The sequence below is a fragment of the Bacillus rossius genome, chromosome 3 (genome assembly GCF_032445375.1).
Source record: "Bacillus rossius redtenbacheri isolate Brsri chromosome 3, Brsri_v3, whole genome shotgun sequence".
In the NCBI taxonomy this organism is placed as follows: domain Eukaryota; kingdom Metazoa; phylum Arthropoda; class Insecta; order Phasmatodea; family Bacillidae; genus Bacillus; species Bacillus rossius.
Window position 1 is genome coordinate 107,669,764 of NC_086332.1, and position 20,346 is coordinate 107,690,109.

Genomic DNA, 20,346 nt, shown 5'->3' on the forward strand with positions numbered 1-20,346 from the left:
CGCGGGGCCGGGGCCTAAGGCCAAGCAGTCGGTGGAGTCGATAGTGAGGCAGATCCCTCCCGGTTCCCAGGGGTCGCAGTGCCCCCGGATATTGCCCTGTCTTCGGGGGACACCTCCCCAGACTGCGCTGCCTGTGTATCAGCAGTACGTATACATGATGGTGGACCACAAGGCGGCAGGCACCCAGGTGTAGCGAGTCCGGGAGCTCTCCCAGCACGTTAGTCCATGGCACAAGCCTTTAACAGAACTATACTGCACTTGGGCTAGTCCAAAATCTATCAGTATCAAATTTGAAGAAGAATTCAGCAAATCACTGCTTATTACTGACAATGAATAAATTTTTTAATTACTTGACATGCACTCAGTTTATTGGGCAGCGTGCTAAGAAAAGAAGTTGCATGCCTAATATGTTATGCCTTGTTAAAGTACAACACATTCAAGATGTTTAGCCATTGGACTAAAGAGAAATGAAAGAGGGAACAAAGAAAGTTTAAAGTGTACTATTTTCTGAAGTTTCCGATACACAATGTTACCCGTTAGAAGTCACCCTTTGGCATTTAGAAAGACATTCCATTGTTTAAGAAGGCAGCGGAATTATATTCGCGAAGAATGCTGGTTTCTGCTTTAACTAGTCCACAGCAGCATCGTGGTATACCTATTAGTTTGAATCTTTGACATTTTAAACCATTTATTTAACAGTCTGAAAAATTGACGACACTGGGATGTAAGTAGGTTGTTCTGGGCCTTCCAACTTCTTTCCAATTAGTTGGCAACTTGACTCCTTCATAAAGTAAAATACCACTTGTTGATCTCTGCTTAGATGGATTTTGCACAACACCATTATGTGTTCAATGTAATGCCTTGCATATACTAAGTCAATGGAAGCTTTGCAATCTACTAGAGAACCAAGAGACATCCAGAGCTCCACTCAAGTGGCTGCATTCCCAGTTAACCACGTGACCCAGTCATGCTTCTAACTGTTTTCATTTGATGATTGCTATTTATTGTTTTCACATATGGATAAGTTTTTAATGAGCTGAAAGTAAGTCTTGAGTAGAGCAACTGAAAGTATATGTTTGAATGTGTACCAGTTATGATTTGAGCTGTCATGAAAGTTTTGTTAATTTTTTACTTGTTGATAGCATACTCTGTGCCATCACCTGTCAAATTTAATTTTACTCTAGCCCTAATGAGTTATGTTGATCATGTGAAACTGTAACACTGTTAGAATTTTAATTGTGTATGTTACTACTTTGTACACTATCTATTAGAAGAAAAAGGGTTGATTGATCTTTGGTTTATTACCTTGCATGCGTTTTTTATATATACAGTGTAAACTCTATATAACGACACTTAACGGACTGAACATTTTTCGGCATTATAGAGAGTGGTCGTTAAATGGTTATCATTTTAATATTCTATACTATCAATTTGGGCCACACTCGTGAGTTACATTCGTATCAAAACTTTGTGCTTCTCCATTAATTTTACCATAGTTGATATGGTGACGTTCTTTGAATTTCCTGTGCCATCTTTCTGATGCTTTGAAAGCAGTTAATCCTAGTTCTTCGGCAAATTTTTCCGCCTTAGCTTTCATGATCGGCCCCGAGACAGGCATATTATTCTGGCGTTGTCTATAAAACCATGATAGCGTCGCTTGATCCAGATCTTCGTATTGAGGTTTCTTTAATTTCTTAGCAGATTTTCCATCCTCCTTTGCTTGCAGAATTTTTTCTTTGTTTTTCCATATTGTAGACACGGTAGAGCGGCTAAATCCGAAGCGTCTTCCAACATCAATGATCTTTTCTCCCGCCTATATTGAGCATATTAATAAAAATTTTTCATCAATAGACAAAGATTTTCGTTTACTCGCCATGTTTACAGTTTGAAAGTCTTTAAGCTACTGTGATAATGATAACGTGTAACAACTTAACAAAAGTCTAGTGACCGAGGTAAACTTGTAAGTTCATCATACAAAATCGAAAGATAAGATTTCTTAGAATCTCCGGTACGCCAGTCGAAGTAAACACGTGCTAGATAATACAACAACAAAACAGCAAACAAAATAACGTACACATCTGCAGATCTTATCAACTTCGGCAACATAGAAAGTAATACTTAATGATTTATAATGCCTTATTGTTATTATTATTATTGTTAATAGAGTGAGCGTGACGCTATATAGAATGTATTATTGTATAGGAAACAAGGTAAACCAACAAATGTCAAGCAATTTCGACGTTTTAAGGAGTTGGTCGTTAAAACGAGTGACGTTATAAAGAGTTTACACTGTATATTTATTTAGTAAACAGTAAAGTCATCAGAGATGGTTAACACACAACGATACACACCAGGGGTTTTTTCTGTGAAAGGAATCAGCAATGGCATGTTTAAAGAACCATTAGCACTTGCCTTGAGTGATTTTAGGAAACCATGGGAAACTGAATTCCTACCACGTCCTCAGCAATGTGCATCCAGTCTCACTTTGTTCCTTCCCACTTTTCTCCGTGCTTTATGCAGCATGTCCACAGGTCACGAATTATGGAAAAGTCTGTAATTTATTAAACATCAAAGGGGCTGAGAGTAATGAAACTTTAATATACAGCAGTCTTTTGTATTTTGATACCTCTCATCTGTTGCGTTTACACATTAAATATAAATGGCCTAATGGAGACAGTTCGTTTAATCAATTTAAAATTATTTCTGAAAAGGTTTTAGCCTTCTAACTTAAAAAAGTCCTTGGGGCACCGCCTATATGATTAGTTAGATTTTGAAGTACCTTTTTTTTCATGAATTTTTCTGGAAACTTCTGTAAAAATCTGGACCATTTTAAGAACTTAATGTACATGGCATCCTAAATTTTCTCCAATTTTTCAAAAATGATTGATAAAACATTTTCTCATATTACATGCAGCGAAAATTCATGAATCCAGCATGGAAGAGGTTACAATGAATTTCATAATATGCCTATTAAAGTAGTTGGGAATTTTTTCGACTGTCAAACTAGAATGGTACCTATTCACAAAATTTTTCCAATACACCAATACAACTTTTGCTGATTCACTGATTCCGAACCAATGCAGGGGAAAACACATTTTGGTTAAAATATTTTTATAAATTTACTAAATTACCCAAACTCACTCATTCTAAGAAAAGCATGCAATGCAAATGAACATGTATTTTAGTTTATAAATGGATCATAACCTTTATTTTTTTTACTCTTAATTTTAGCTTTTTTTCATTTATTTGTTGACAACCTGTTAGTTGCTTATTGAAACATGAATTTACTCATGGAGGTTGGAAAATTTAATTATTTAATGTTAAATGATATAAAATACACTAGAGTCCCGTTATAGCGAGGTGTCACGGTTCCGGGTTTGATCCTCGCTATAACTGTGTACTCGCTATAACCGAATTGGACAGATTTTGGTCTCAAAAACATAAAAAATTAACCCAAAATAGCATAAAAATTGTGTTTATACCTGTATAATTTGAAAATAACAGGTTATATTAACAAAATCTTATTTTATGTGAGCAGATGAGTGAATTCTCTATAAAACGATACCCCACAAGTACAAATGCGATCACCGATTGCGTGAAAATAACCAGAAAACCTGCTGCCGATGCAGCATTGTCCGGCTATCGATTAGTCTGCCGCTGCAGCATTGTTCCGCGATTGATCACTCGGCCGCTGCAGCGACGCATGTACGCCTCAAATAGTTGCTGGAAAACTATACTTTTTCAATTAATAAAACCTGTAAACCTTTTTAGAAAATAAATTTGGGATTAAACACAAACCATCACCACCTACTTCCCGGACAGATACCTCAACAACTGAAAGAAACAAAAGTTACAAGAAAACTGTCCTAGCGATTCGGAAATAAGATACGGTAGGGCCTACTATTTGTCAGATAGTAAAATAAATAACGTGACGCTTTTGTAAACGTGTCACAATTAAAATAATTCCATACAAGTTTATAAATATTTGTGTATTATTAACGCGATCAATTAGCAACAAGTATAAAGACTGCTCTGACATTTTTGGCCTAACATAATTATGAAAAATGTTATTATTCGGTAATGAAATGTCCCAACAAATTAATAAAGAGTATTTATTAAACAAAAAGTGCACATTATTATGTTTAATGGCTAGGGACCCGGGAAAATCGTGAAAATTGTTAAAACCATTTAAAATGTTAAAAATATTAAATCCATTGAAAAAATGATTTAGAATGTTTTTTTGAATCAAGAAGTACTCGCGCATTTGTAAAAATTCGGTAGTACGTGCGAATTTCTGTATGTATTCAAAATTATACATGAATGTTTCGGATCCATCACAGAAAAAAAATTGAATGTTCTATTGAAAAATGTGGCGGCGGTTACTTCTGCGACGTAGTGGTGCGCACGAAGCTCGTCCAGGCTGGCGGCAGCGGCGACGGCATGACGTCATAGGGCTTACCTCTCCCTCCCCTGCAGGCATTCTTCAAGGCTCATTCTTCCAGAAAAACAGACTATCCTGTCTCTCTCTCTCTCTCGCCCCCCCCCCTCCCCCCCATCCTCTGACTCCCTCTCCCTATTTTCCAAATTCCAACATTTCCTCCTTTCCTGCGACCTCAACACAACACCTCTCGCCTCAGCCCCTCCCCCTCGTTTCGACACCGCATGGGACGAAAGCCAGGCTGTATAGACCATCCCCGGTAAAATGAATATTTTTAAGGCTCCTGCGAAAGCCATTTACAGTCAGTAAATACTGTAAAAGTTACTATGATACACTTTATTTATTAGTCACACAGCAGTACCTATTTATGCTGGTAAATCACTGAATATTTGAATTTATTGCATGGAGTAATTTAGCAGGGCCGTAAAAATATTTATTTTATCGCAAATGAACTCTACTCACCCTTCCTTCCTTCTCACCTTTCCGGCGCGTGACGCATAGCAACGGATATTAACTTCTACAGCTGATAGGAGGAAACACGTAGACCTGCAAGGACGGAAATTCTTACAGCTTAACAACCCTGTGTGTATTCATTTTGAGTGGGCAGTGTCTGCCTAAGCTACGTTATTTTATTAATTTTATTGTTGTGAAAATATACCTTAATGCGCATGAACTCATGGTTTTAAAATAGTGCTTTTATTAATTTATAATTGGATATCTACTATGTAAGCTTTTATGTAGCAATTTTGAACAGCCTTTTCAATTTATTTTGATCTTATATACATTTGTTACCCAAGTAATTTGGAAATTTATTCAAGAGTATTGACAATTTTACTCAAGAATTTTTGCTTTCCTCACCCAAGAAATTTGGCAGGTGCTATTCAAGAAATTCCTGGGTCTCTATTAATGGCGAGTAAAAATAGATTTTGTCTATTCTCTAAATAGTAAGAAATGCGTACAAGTAAATGTATATCCAAAGGCTTAGTTTATTCCAGTCGAGCATACCTTGGCCTTTGAAGCCAGCCAGTGATGCTGTGACTGTGAAGTCGCATGCACGCACGCACTGAGTTTGGGTGTTTGGATGATAGCCGGCTTATCTTGTAGCGACGTAGTCAGAAACAAAACAAAGGGACTGCACTGATTGTAGCCTAGCGGTTGATTACATACGCACATATTCCCAGCACGTACAGCATTTATTATACAGCGAAACCCCTTATTTACGTTACCGTTATTTACGTTTTCCCGTTATTTGCACTATATTCTTGAGGTCCTGTTTAGTTCCCATTTAGTCCAATACAATACTGTCACACGAATTACGTCTCAAAAATTGAATCTATCCCGCTATTTACGTCTCGTAACAACCATAAACAACCAGAAAACGGCCTAAAAACATTGTGAAAAACGTAACTTTTATAGTCTGCAATGAACATTTTAAATCGGAAAATATACATATTTTATAACATGAAAAGTTGCTTTTATTTCTAAACATGTAATAATTTAAGCCTGGGCGTGTAAAAGTCCGAGTAATTATAGCAGGAGACAATCTAAAATGCACGAGGGAAAAACGTAAAATGTATAAACATGGCTGCTTGTAAGTTCTGATACTGTATTTATGTCACAACTTAGCCGAAATACTGGTACGAGACATAAAATTCACAAGATAAAATGAGCGGAGTCTTGGTAACTGTTTTATACGTATTTTATAATTTCGGAAGTATTGTACAGTTGACGCATATTTTTTAAACTTGTCGTAGGCTGGTCGACTAGTCTTTGAAATGTTTCTATTTTTCCGGCTACTCAGGGTTTGGTAGAGGGGGGTTCAGGCCGCGTGGCCGAGGGACTTAGTCTCCAGAATTAAAATTAAAACAACTCGAATAAAGTTTCCTGGTCCTTTATGCACAGTAATATGAACACTTTACATGGGGCTACCGCGTTTCCGCCTGTGACTATTTCTATAGGGCGAAGCCCGGTTCCGCGCACTATTGTACCGAAAAATACGGGACGTCCCGCCCGTGACGAGTATTACCCACGCTGCAAAGACTTAAATTCGCTATGACTCGTGTGCAATTAGATGGCTGTCTGACTATACACAAAAACGACTGGGAAGAAACGTAAAATCACAGTACATGAAACGGCGAATATCCAGTTTGCAAAAATACTCCGCGACTCGTAAAAATTAAGGGAAGAACACACGTGAGAATAATGACAAGTTGAGAGAACGCGACTGAATGACAAAGTAACAAACTCGACTGCAAAGCTGAAATCACTTCTGCACTGCAAAGTCTAGAGCTACAGCAAATACCGCGCCCGTTCAATCTAACCGTCCCGGAGCGACGTCACAAAAACGTCCGTTGTCTCTCGTGCCGGGTCCACGACTGCCTCCCTGCCTCCCACTCCCCTGGCACGCCCAAGTGCCCGCGTCTCTCCCCTCTCCGCGAGCCCACGGAACACACTGATAGGTCACAGGCGGAAGCCACGGCCTTGGCGCCCGGTGAACAAATAACACTTACACAAATACATAACCCTTCAATACAAAATTAATTATAATAAAATATAAGCAAAATATATACAAAAAACATAAAACAAAAAACATAAAACAAAAATATGTTTACAATAAATAAATAAATAAACAAAACGTCTCACATCACATACACTTGCGTCGCACTAACACGCAAGAGATGGCGCTGGCGAGGCATAACGGCCTGAAGGAGTCGGAGAGACACTTTGGTCGACGTCCAACTAACAATTTATTTCTGGGGATCGTAAATAATTAATTATTGGTATCAAGACAGCACGATGAACGTAAACTTGAACATGTTACGGCAGCGAGAAAAATGGTGCTTATTCCAATAAACTGGTATTAGAACTGGACAAAACTGGTATACGGGAGGTGGAGCTTATATTTTTTTCCGCTAAGCTAGCATCTATTGGCTGGCTGCTGATAGAAGGTCATGAGTCTGGGCGGAGCATAGAGTGAGTTATACTGCGCATGCGCAGCTCAGCCGGCGGCTACGCCACACCATAACAGCTGACCGAGTACAATGACCTTTCTCCGCGTACGGCGCGCTATTGACGGTAAATTTCCATCAATTTGCGGCCTGTTTTTTTTAAATTTGTTAGTGTGACACAATGTGTATGTAGCCCGTATTTGTTATAAACGCTGCAGGTTGCAACTGTATTTATAATTTGGGGAGGCAAATAATCTCCTTGAACAGCCAAAAAAGTAAGCAGAAGAAAATTTCAGATTTTCGTGGTAGGAAGTAATCGTAAAAACATTTTGGTTTTTCATTCTTTTTTTATTTTTGTCAAATGTGGTAAATTAATAATTGATTAAATACTAAAGTAAAATTTGTTGTTAGTGTTTTTGTACCTGCATTATTGTATGTGCTATTAAACAAACGGAAAAAAAATACTAAATAAGATAAGCTGTACTCCTTTTTATACTTTTCCCTTTATTTACACTTTCCCGCTTTTTACACTTTTTTACTTTATCCCCATGAAAAGTGCAAATAAGGGGTTTTGCGTACGAAGTTCACAGGAATACAATAATATTAATGAACAGATAACTAACGGAAGTTTGATAAAAGAATTATGTACTCCACTTTAGCACACAACAGTGTTTGATATTCAGTTTCAGTACGTCCAATGTGTCTCCCATTTTCATTTTGCGATAAGTTGAATGTTGTGATTACAACTTGTAAACACAGCAGCGTTAGGCCTACAGAAATTACGAACGTTATATTTTAACAAAACAGTAAAATAGAGTAAAAGGACGGGGGGGAGTTTTGACTTGTAAACATACAGAAATTGGATGATTTATGTTTGCATATTGTATTATTTTATAAAAAGTATAAAGCCTGGTACAGTAGAGTGCAAAGTATAAGGGAAGACTGCAAGGCATTTTACTTCTTAAAGAAGTGTGTAATCGTAGCCTACTTTTTTTTTACCGTAGCTAGCGACGACCCATTTCTTAACCTGAGTTAAGCTTGTCCAGACCTCAGCTTCTGTCTCACTACGCAACATTCCATTTGTTATAACTTCAATGGCCTCGAGCGTGGCCCCTCTTGTAGGTTTTGGTACCGCGTCCTCTTCTTCCTCCTCCTCCTCTTCTGCGTCAGTTGACTCTTTATGCCCTTTGATAATCTCGTCGTCTTCCAAAGCTTCCCATGCTGGCATGTCATCGTCTACGGCAAGGTAGTCCTCATACGTGACACCCGGTGTAATTTTGTCCCACAATTCCTTTTCGATGGGAAGTACAGGTGAAGCCAGAATGTAATTACGAGAGGTGCCAGGTTGGGGTGCTAATGGCATTCCAAGCTGTGTCGAGGATGTGTCGCCGCGCTCTGTGGAGATCGAAGGTCTTCCTTTTGCTACCCATGTCGTAAAATTACGGCAGGAACAAATCAAAGTAAAAAAAAACTGTCTAAGTTGTTAGTTGCACAAAATCATAATCTTAAAATCGTATTAAAATTAAGTTTGTCAACAACATGAAAACACTATAACATCAAAATCTAAAACGGTAAATAAATCAATGCAGAAATCAAATCTGTATAAAACTAAAACAGTTTAAAGCACAATGACTGAACGACTACGGAAAGGCTGAATACGGACTACTGGTGACTGGGAAAGAAAGAAAGTAAGAACGGGATTCTATTTTTAAAGCCACCCATTTGGGTGGCGGGGGCAAGGCTGAAGAATGCGACGTGTCAACGGCCGGATGTCTAGCGGCGAGCGAGAGGGGTGGAGGGAGATTAGGCAGACATATAACAAAGCGAGCTTCACACAATCACGCTGTAAATTCCTCAAAAAGACCTCGTTATAGCCGTGTTCTCGCTATTACCGTACTCGCTATAACGGGATTCTAGTGTAAGTTTATTTAATGATAGGCAACTAAGAAATATATTTATTCAAAAAATATGAAGTTTTAAAAAAAAATTAATTTAAAATGGGCAAAATTGCAAGACTTTGTACATGATTACAATTGAAGAACTGGAATTCCAAACATCTTTAAGTGTGTGGTGGCAAAAATTTACGGTACCAAACATTATATATATATATATAGAAATGCATTTCATGTGGTTGCTTTGCACGACAAACAGTTAAAGTAATTTATGTTTTGTGAAGTCGTATATTGTTTGGTTATTAATTTTTATTAAATTAAAAATCTTTATGTAAGTTAGTTAAAAAATGTCCCCGTCACGATATTACGAACATTTCTTTGTAGTTGAAGGAGTTGGTATTTTCCATTGTTTGAAGTGGTATCCATGCTCTAAATATAGCAAGTTTTTGTTTTCATCTAAATTTACTGTACTGGCGATATATTTATTTACACTGTATTAGATTTAAGAACATTATTAAAACATAGGATGGTTAAGTTAGATATATACGGCTGGCTCACGTAGCTAAGAAATAATGTGAAAAAAGTGAAAAGTGAAAAGGGTACTGGTGGATTTTCAGTTTATGACAGGCACTTTAATTTTTCAATCATATCAGCCGAAAATTAACAAGTGTATCGGGAATCGGCAGAAACTCAGATTCGACTAACAATTGGCAAAATTGGCTTCTGCTGATTCGTATCAGCACAGCTCTACTTCAAACATTATTTTTTATTCCTTGCACTAATATGTGGTCGTATAAAATTTGCTTTGGACCAAGTTAACATTAAAGAGGGTTTGAAATAAATGGAACAAGTTTGATAGTAAGGAAGTTTTGATTTTTTTTTTAATTCCTTAGCAAATTACAAGCCAATACGGGCACATAGCAACAGCTGCCCGACAAACTCCATTATTTTTTCTCACGGCTGCGAACTCTCGGTCTCTCTAATTATTACACAACTGACCAAACTACATATTACCTTGAGACAAAAAATCATGGGGAGAAAAAAAAACTACAAAAGAAAATTATGTTAACATGCCATTTCAAACAAAGCAAAAACCAGCAATCCAAAAAAAAAAAGATACATTAAAGCATATAAAAACTTAAATTCACAACCAGACATGTAAACACAAGGCCTAGGGGTTTATTCAATATAAAGTATACAAATCGTCAGAATAACTTGAAAAGCATGGAATAATGTGAATAATGATCATAAAAAATATAGCAAACATAAGAATCCTTCTTAAAAGAAAAAAAAAGATATTATTTACATGATGTCAGAAAAACTAACAAATTAACAGAAAATGACGAAACAACATAATAGATCATTACTTAAACCATTTAATAAGTGGGGAGGGCATTAGCCTCGGTTGTTACAACCCATGTTTATTTAACCCTTAGCAGCAGCACTGGTTTGTTGTGTCAAAAATTGTTTCTGACAAAAGTTTTTAGATAATATTTTTAAGGTTTACAAACATGGATAGTGTACTTACTAAGAATGTTAATAATTTTTTGTCTTTCAACCCCTGTTATTTTCCACCCCTTGCAGCATTGGTTGGTTGTGTAAAAAAATTATTTAGAATGAAAGTTATAGATAAAATTTTAAGGATCCACAGTAAATAAGGACTGATTTTATAGTGTACATAGTACGGAAATTACAAATTTTTTTTTAATTTCTACCCTCTTTTTTAACCCCTTGCAGAAATTGTTTAAAAAAAAAGTTCTTGTAAAAATTTTAAAATTAACAAACAATCTGAATGGGTTTGGTGGTGTGGTTACTAAGGGAGTTATGAATATTTTGTTTTTTAATATATGTTTTTCCACCCTTTGTAGCAATGGTTAATTGTAATAAAAATTGTTTGTGACACACATTTTAGCTAATATTTATTAGGTTTACAAGCAATTGGATAGATTTAATAGTGTGTCTACTCAGGGAGTTATTAACTTTTTTGTTCTTCAACCTTTGTTTTTACCACCTCTTGCTGTAATGTTTGATCATACAAAAAAAATTTTTGATGTTGTAGATACTGTTGTTAGGTTTTGCAATAAATATGTTAGGAATTAATATTGTTCATGGTATGGAAATTATGATTTTTTTAAAAACTTCTACTCCTGATTTTTCCAACTACTAGCAGCAATGGTTCATCTTATCAAAAGATTTTCAGATAAAAATTTTAGTTACAAATTGTAAGATTTACAAACAATTTGAATGTATTCAATGGTGTGCCTACTAAGGTAGTTATGAATTTTTTGTCCTCTAACCCTTGTTTTTTCTACCTCTTACAGTAATGGGTCATATAAAAATTTTATTTAGTCAAAAGTTGTTGGTATCACTTCTGTGTGTTATAATACATTCAAACAGACGTGACATTTTCACGTCATGGGAGCTATAGTGATTTTTCTGCTTTTCAAAAAACCTTTCCCATTTCTACTCCTTTGGTCAGATTTTGCCCATTAATGAACTTGACCAAGATTTTCCGTGACTATATTTTATGTATCAGTTTGAAAGTGTATTTGTGCAAAATTACAGCAGTTATGGTGTGTGTCTGTCTGTGTGTGTACTGTGTGTGCACACTTTTTTTTTTTTTTGTTGAATTGAGGCGAAAAACTATATAAAAATTTTCCCAATGTCGCACCATGGTAACGGCTACAATAGGTAGTCTTTCTTTGAAATATACCTAAGAAAATAGTTACATTTATGTGAATAGTAGATCAATTATGTATCATGTATAATTGTGCCTATTATATATCAAAATGACCATATGACATACAAAAGTTTTAAGTCCTGAAATTGGTTCACCTACTATTTTTAGATACCTTGTTATATAATCTGCATTGCTAAGTCATATTATGATTTTGTACATGAAGACAACATATTGCAAGGAGAATGGACTGGCTATGTTTCGCATGGGTAACATTTTCATTTTGAGATATTATACTTTTTTAAAGTCATGAGTTCTAGTTTCATTTCAGCAGTTTCAGAATGTGAATCAATCACTAGGGTTTTGGTTTTGAGGATAAGTTTTTCATTCCTAAGTTCATCAACGTTAGCACAAAGAGTCTGTACAGTTTTTATAAGATCTACTACGAAAGCTTCAGGTTTGAAAACATCAATCAGAGGTTGTTTATGAATGATAGACTAACTGGCAACAGTTTTCTTGAGTGGAGATTTGAACATCTTCGAAAGATCAAAATATGTTGTAGTTAAAGGCGGAGCATTATTAGGGGGTAAATCGAACCCCAGTAAATCAGATTGATTTAAAAGTGATGCGTTAATGTTGACAGCTTACCATACAGATGAAAGGTTGGATGGACAGTTTTGAGTAGACCAAGGACCACTCGCGCACACGTCTATTAGCTGTGAACACACGGCCATGAAACTTTTTTGTTTTTAAATTACAGGACCAATTGATAGCTTAGGAAGAGGAAGAGTTTGTTGCAAATAAAATGACACTGGGCCATTTTTGTCCATCAAAATTATTTTTACCTTTTACCGACATTCCATAAAATGAGTAAGTTGTGTGTAATGAAAAAAGAAAAATTATATGGCCGTCAAGTGATGTTTCTCTATTTTATCTGTCCTTTTGTGCTTGTTCAAGATGAGTCCATGTAGTCACAATTCTTACATTTATCCGTTTTTGATTCCTTGAATCCGATATGAAATTCTGCTGTGAATATTCTGCAAACTGTATCAGAACCTACAGGAATAACACTTGCCTTGGAACAGAATGTGGTATATTCTCTGATATATCTTTCAGTTATGTACTATAGACTTATACCTTAATTTTTAAGAGTTCTTGTGACGAGATTTATCGTGTTTTATCACATAATCAGCGCACATTTTATACTAAAATCAGGTTTGAAAAGACATTTATGCGAGAAAAAAAAAATTTTGTTAGGTAAAGTTATTCATAAACATAAAGCCCGTTCATGGAAAGTACATTTATTTAAAAGTGGAGTATACAAGAGCACGCTGAACAATTTAAATTAATAAGTCATGTAACAAAAATCTTTCTTCAACTTTAAGTAGGAAAACAAAATGTGAATGTGAATGCGAGCCTCAACTAACGCTTAACTATCGTCGTAGTATACACTTACCATGAAAGAGTGTGTGCCAACAAATGTAGTTAACTTGGCACTCGACAAAGAGCGCACGTTGCATGCAATCGGCGAGATATCGATATTCGACTGTGTGTGCGCGCTCTATATGGGAAGCAACATAACCAAACATGAATGTTGCCAACTAGCGCTGGCTACATTTTTATAAGCGGTACACTGCGGCGACGCAGACAAATAGATAAAGGTTATAACTAGGGCCACGATTATATGGTGAATTTATATGGAAAATGCGAAAAAAGTGATTTTTAAGAAAAACTGCTTAATAACACCTAAATTACACAATACAAGTCTCTTATATTTTAATGTGAAAAGTTTGATAGTGAAGACTTGCCCGGATCCTGGTTGATAAGCTGGAAGAATTTCCTGCCTTGCATTTCTACGTGCTTCCTCTAATCAGCTTTAAGGCGCCGTCCGGTCAGCGTGTGTGTTAGTGAAGCGGGATGATAAGAGCGAAGCTCAATGGTAGTTCTAGCGCGGTAAAATATCTAAGTGCAAGGCTCTGAACTGGCGCGCAGTCATCTCGTTCCTGTCAGATAACTGTGAAGTTTGAGCGGTGACCGTAACATTATATGGCGGAAAAATAAAGATAAAGGTGTAATGAATTTCCCTCTGATACTTTCAAGAAATTTGTAACGGGTTTTTTACACCTAAAACTTCGAAAACATGCCTTTTAACCATTTAATCTCCTCTAAATCCTCTTGATCCGATATCAAAAGAACCAGTTGGGCATTAACAAATTCTTAAATGCTTTTCGTAAACAGACTCCAGTTTGATATCTAGTGTAGTTTGGAAATCGCGTAGGTTTTTCGTGGCTGTGCGCGGCACACGACTGTAGTTGCCATTCGTCACGCGCCGAGAATGTTGTCCGGCAGGAAGGGCGAGTATAGTTCATTTGCGGTAAAAATGAATACTTTTACGGCCCTGCTAAATTTTTCCATTAAATAAATTTTGAAGTTTCAGTGATTTTCCAGCAGAAATAATGTTGTGTACAGGGTGTCTACTGACCCTGGAAAACCTGGAAAACCTGGAAATATCAGGGAATTTTGTAATCAGGGAATAATCAGGGAAAAATCAGGGAATTTTTTTAAAAATCAGGGAATTTTTGTTTGGTAGGTTGTAGTTGGCAATACGTTTTTTGTTTATTGATCAGCTTGCATTGGTGTGGCATCATGTGTATCCCCTCCCATTTTTATTTTTGAATGGCAAATAACGAACAGTTCCAACGTCCAAATTCTTTTATGTACCATCGGATTCGGAAGTGGCATCAAATCACGTGATACAAACTGGTTCAAGATTTTCTGTTATCCTGCTGACGTGACGTGCTGCAGCATGTGCTTCCCACGTTCAGATTATACCGATAGGTGCATTTAATTTTAAGTATCTATGGATGCCCTCAACGTAAACTGGACATTTTTGTTAGCGTTGAAAATACATATCACAGACACTTTTGGTGAAGATTCACCATCTTTGCTAGAAATTGGTAGCTGTGGGCTTCATATGGTCCATGGTGCTTTCAAAACTGGAATTTCTGTTACACAATGGGACGTTTTTAGTTTTTTGAGGCACAGTTACTATTTGTTTAAGCACATATCTGCAAGGAGGGCAGATTACATTATAATAACTGGATCAGAGCTTTTTCCCAAGAAATTTTGTGCAATCATATGGAATACTGCAGTTGCTGAGCATGCCATGAAAACGTTACCCCACCTAAAGAAATTGGTTAGTGAAGTTTCTATTTCATCTCTCTCTTTCAGTGTAGTGAAATGTGCTCTTGAAGATAATCTTCTAAAAGTAAAATTGACATTCTTCCTTTTTTTGGCATCAGAGCTGGAATTGTTTCTCACAATGTTCCAAAGTGAAGCACCCATGGCACCTTTTCTCTTTGATTCACTGGTTTTATTAGCTTTGGCAGGAATGTTTTGAAACCAGAAGTACTGAAGAGCTTTAGGGAGAAACGCAATGTATCTCGATTGGATGTAGATAACCAGGAAAATCTATTGACTGCTAACAATATCAAGTTGGGTTATGCAGTACGCCATGCCATCAAGAAAGAGAAAGTACCAGAAAAGTCTGTCCTGTTACAGAAAAATGATAGGACTTGTCTAAAGGTTATAGTAAAAAAACTTCAAGACAAAAGTCCCCTGAAGTACAATCTTACCAAGGGAATTTCCTGCTTATGTCCGTCTGTGGCTTTGAATTCGGGTGTGAGGAAACAGCGTGTGAAGTACAGTTTAGAATGTTGTCTTCGAAACAGGTGGCTATCAGGACAAGAAGCTGATAACATTGAGTGATCATATCAGTTGGTATGTTCCTTGCAAGATTCTGCAGCACTGTTCTCGTCTTTTTCTCGAGAAGACGGGCGCCTTGATCACTTGTGGATGCTCATTCTTAAGGCATATACAGTAGCTTCCAAAACAGGCCTTCTAAAGTTTGTGAGGATGGTGTTGGTACTTTCCCATGGAAATGCATCATTGGAAAGAGGATTTTCAGTGAATTCTAATCAGCTGACTGAAAACTTGCAGGAAGAAATACTGATAGCACAAAGACAGATGTATGACTTTGTTCAACGTTCTGGAGGTGTAGAGCAGTATGTAAGAAATGCTAGTTGTAGGCGTAAGGAAGCCCTGCAAACAAAACAAAAAGAAAAGGAAGCTACAGACAAGAAGAAGGCAGAAAAAAGAAGAGTTGAAGAGGAGACCAAGGCATTGCAGTTGAAGAAGGCTCGAATGTTGGATTTGGCTCGTTCTGAAGTAAGTGCAATAGACGCAAAAGTTGAGTCACTGCGAAATTGATGGGAGCTTCCTTTTACTAATTTTTTTTTGCAAAAGGAAGTGTGTGAAATATTTGTAGCAGCATCTTTTATTTGCCATCAATTGAGTCACTTTGGCCACGTTTGGAAGAAGGTATTTTTTTTACTAATTTAAGTAAGTTGAAATACTTTGAAACCCGTCAATGTAATATTATGCAATTTTTTTCAGTTTCTTGGAATGTCGTAATTGTGTTAAAGAAAACCTGGAAAAATTCAGTTTTAGACCTGGAAAACCTGGAAAAATCAGGGAATTTAATTTACTAGATCTGGTAGACACCCTGTGTGTAACTAACAAACAAATTGTATCAATACAATTAACGGTAAATGGCTGTCGCAGGGGCCCTTAAAAATTTTTCATTTTACCAGAAATGGACTATACAAACCTGGCTTTCGTCGCACGCAGTTTGGAGAAAGGGAGGATTATTTTTGTTTTGGTGCCAAAATATATATTTTTTGACGGTTCCTGAGAATGTATTGTACTTTTTAAGAGAAAATGTTTAACCAGAACATTCAAATGTTGATTACATGTGATTCTAAACAACACAATACGCCCAACTGCTATTTTTTATGTCACAATCGTGAAATATATTGTGCAAGTACCATGAATAGCTTAAAAACCAATATTTTTTAAAGACGAAATGTGTGGTTTTAAATGACGAAATCAGGTTCAAAATAAAACCATATATAATCTTGGCTCTAGTTATAACGTTTAAAAACATCTTTAAAAGAAAATTTACACATCAGACAACTTCGTATTTCCGTTAATAAAATAAGTAAGTGGTAACGTCCGAATAAATATTAGATTTCTTTTTTAAAATACATTGTTTTATACGGTAAAGATACCTACACAAAGCGCTCGGAATCTAATAGCAGGACCAAAAACATCATGCGACATTCATGCGAGAAGTTTTTTTATCCAAATTTTGACGCCCTAAATTATGGGTGCGACGATTATGCACATGGGACGATTATGCGATAAAAGAGAATAATAAAACTCATACCTCGGGAGCTTACTGATGAAGGTACAAACATTATTAACATAAGCTTCAAATTTTTTTTTTGTTACTTAAGTTTCTACTCTTACTCTGATTTTAGCAATCCAATTCTACTTTCTCTGTATCTACCACAGTATGATATTTTCAGTAAACTTTCTTCAGGAAGTACTTCCACTCATTTTATTTTTTGTGCAGTTTTTTGGAACATCTGTAACACCAAACAAGTAGCATTATAAATAGCATTAAACTCTTTAAACACAGAATTGCTGGTTTCTTTCATAAAACAGTTATTCTTACAGATTTATTAGGTCCCATTTTTTGTGGATATTTTGGTTTCACTTTTCCCCGGTATGCCAACTCTTACCCTGGCAGTTTTATTTTTGACCTGTTTGTTGACTCATCTCCCAACATTTGTGGCATCTTTTTTACTGGATTATATCGTGAAGCCTCAGAAGTTTCAGCAGGAACACTGGTTAAGGATGGGTGCGTAACATAAACGGTTGTTTCCAGGAGCCCATCTTCTTCAACTGCTGTATTAACAGAAGGACCAGATACACACACTTCAGCAGTTCTAGTTGGGTTTGATTTCTGTTACAATAAGTAATTTGGCACTTTATAATAGATCTGAATATGGTTTTATTTTTATTTTGTGTGGATGTACACAGTACATGTTATTAGATGCCCATATTTAATTTTACAACAATTATGTATTGCAAAAATTTGGAGAAAAAAAATTCCAGGTAAGCAAAACTTAAAGGTATTTAACAAAAGTGTTGTGAAGCTTCTAGCTACTTAGGTGTAAAACATGGTATATTATACATACTGTGTTTTACCGCCTATGTGTTCTATTTTTTCTGACTAATAAAATAAGTATTTATTACTTAAAAATAAATTTCCCTAGTTTATTTAAAGTTCACAAAATATAACTATAATTTGCTATATTATATTTTATTCCACCAAGATAAATCTTTCCAAAACTCATGTCATGCTTGTGCAGATATAGATGGGGCAGGGTGAAGAACATATATTTTACAATGGCTACCATGTTTCACATCAAAGGATAAAATGAAGGTATTAATTTCTCACCTTTTTATGCACCACTTTCATCGTTGATCAGTTGCACTTGTACTCAGGATAAAATATTGGATCTTTATAAAGGTCATAACATAAAACACTTTCATCACTGTCACTGTTCTAAGCTAATAAATTACTTTGTGTGTTACGTTCATCAAAATATTTCAAAACACACTTTGAAAAATTTCATCGGAAAACTTCACACAGCCACCCCTGTTAGTTCACTTGTTTCACTTGCATTCAGCTGCTACGTATCATGTATTTTAACCAATATTATTGAGTTTAAATTTAAAAATACCTAGTTGAAGTATTCCATAATAAATTGACTGTACCCAAAAATTCATTTTGTTAAAAAATGTTAGCTACCAAGTTTTATGTCTGGATGTCTCAATAGTTGCTGTTCATTGTAAATTTTGCTGCCAGATATAATGGGTGTAAAAAATCACCCAAGTGTTATTATCACTTGCATAACTTTTTTACCCTCATCATATTACACTTAGTGAATATCTGTTGAAAATGTTTGTGACAACAACAAATGCAAGGTAGCATCATGTTAAATAACAGTACATAATGATTAGAACATGGAAAAGATTCAACGTGGTGAGTGAGACCGAGCTGTATAGCCCACTGTGCTTAACAGTGCCACTTCCTTTTCTCATTTTTATTTTTTATTTAATTTGTCGGAAGCTTTATGGGATGTGTGCTAATAACAATTTTGTTAAATGTTGATACAACCAGGGTACATTATTTAAAAAATTTATTTCAAATTGCTCATTCAACTGCAAACCATTTACACTTTATTTTGCATGCATGGAAAAAGTTTGTTACCAACACACTGTTTGGTAGGATTTTGTTAGTATTATAATTGCAATGTACAAGACAGCTTGGCAATGATTGAAACAAGTAATGCTAATGTGCTTAAAATAAGTTTTCTGTGTCTGTAATTACTTTGGTTGGTGTAGGAATGGTGGAAGATAGGATGTATGAGAGTGTAAAGTATTACATAAATGATAGTTAAGTATGTATTTATTGTGACCAAAAATGTAAATTGGTCCCTTAAGAAGGGTGGGTGTTACTATGTATTTTTCAGATTCCAATTTTTTAGTTTCAGTTTTTGTTCCAAGGTAGACGTCTAAATTTACATTTATAATTCAAGAAAAAATGTACCTAGTAAATGAGTTTTCATATCAGTCTGAAATTTATAAAACCTTTTTATTATTATATGTATGCATGTATTATGAAGAAATACACATTGACTTCTAATGTAATACCTAAAACTCTACCTTCATTATATGAGTAAAAATATTGTCTACTTTTATCAGCAACTATAATATAAACTTGATTCTTAGTAATATGTAATAAAAAACATTTCGAAAAAAAAAAGTTACTAAAATTGTTAAAAAATGGTAATATTGTTTTGTTCATTAGAATTACTGTTATTACTACTGTGAAATTTATAATTTTGTGTGTACTATGTTTTGAACCATATACAGTGAAACCCCTTATTTACGTTACCGTTATTTACGTTTTCCCGTTATTTGCACTATATTCGTCAGGTCCCGTTTGGTTCCCATTTAATCCAATACAATACTTTCACGCGAATTACGTCTCAAAAAACTAATCCATCCCGCTATTTACATCACGTAACAACCATAGTAGGCCTAAAAACATTGTGAAAAACGTAACTTTTATAGTCGGCAGTGAACATTTTAAATCGCAAAATAAACATTTTATAACATGAAAAGTTGCTTTTATTTCTAAACATATAATAATTTAAGCCTAGGCGTGTAAAAGTCCGAGTAATTATAGCAGGAGACAATCTAAAATGTACTTGGGAAAAACGTAAACTCACGAATGTGTCAACGTTCTGATACTATATTTAGGTCACAACTTAGCCGAAATACTGATACGAGACATAAACTTCACTAGATAAAATGAGCGGAGTCTTGGTAACTGTTTTAAACGTATTTTATAATTTCGGAAGTATTGTACAGTTGACGCACATTTTTTAAACTAACCATTTATTTCTGAGGATC

At 35.6% G+C, this 20,346-nt stretch overlaps 1 protein-coding gene across 1 annotated transcript in view; it reads left to right on the forward strand.

Moving 5' to 3' along the window:
* Nucleotides 1-19,693, forward strand: part of LOC134531120 (post-GPI attachment to proteins factor 2-like) — a 71,903-nt gene extending 52,210 nt beyond the window's left edge. The window contains exon 4 of the mRNA XM_063366691.1: nt 1-19,693. This exon is cut by the window's left edge and continues 181 nt beyond it. The gene's annotated coding sequence lies outside the window, so the exon portion shown is untranslated.
* Nucleotides 19,694-20,346: the final 653 nt, after the last annotated feature.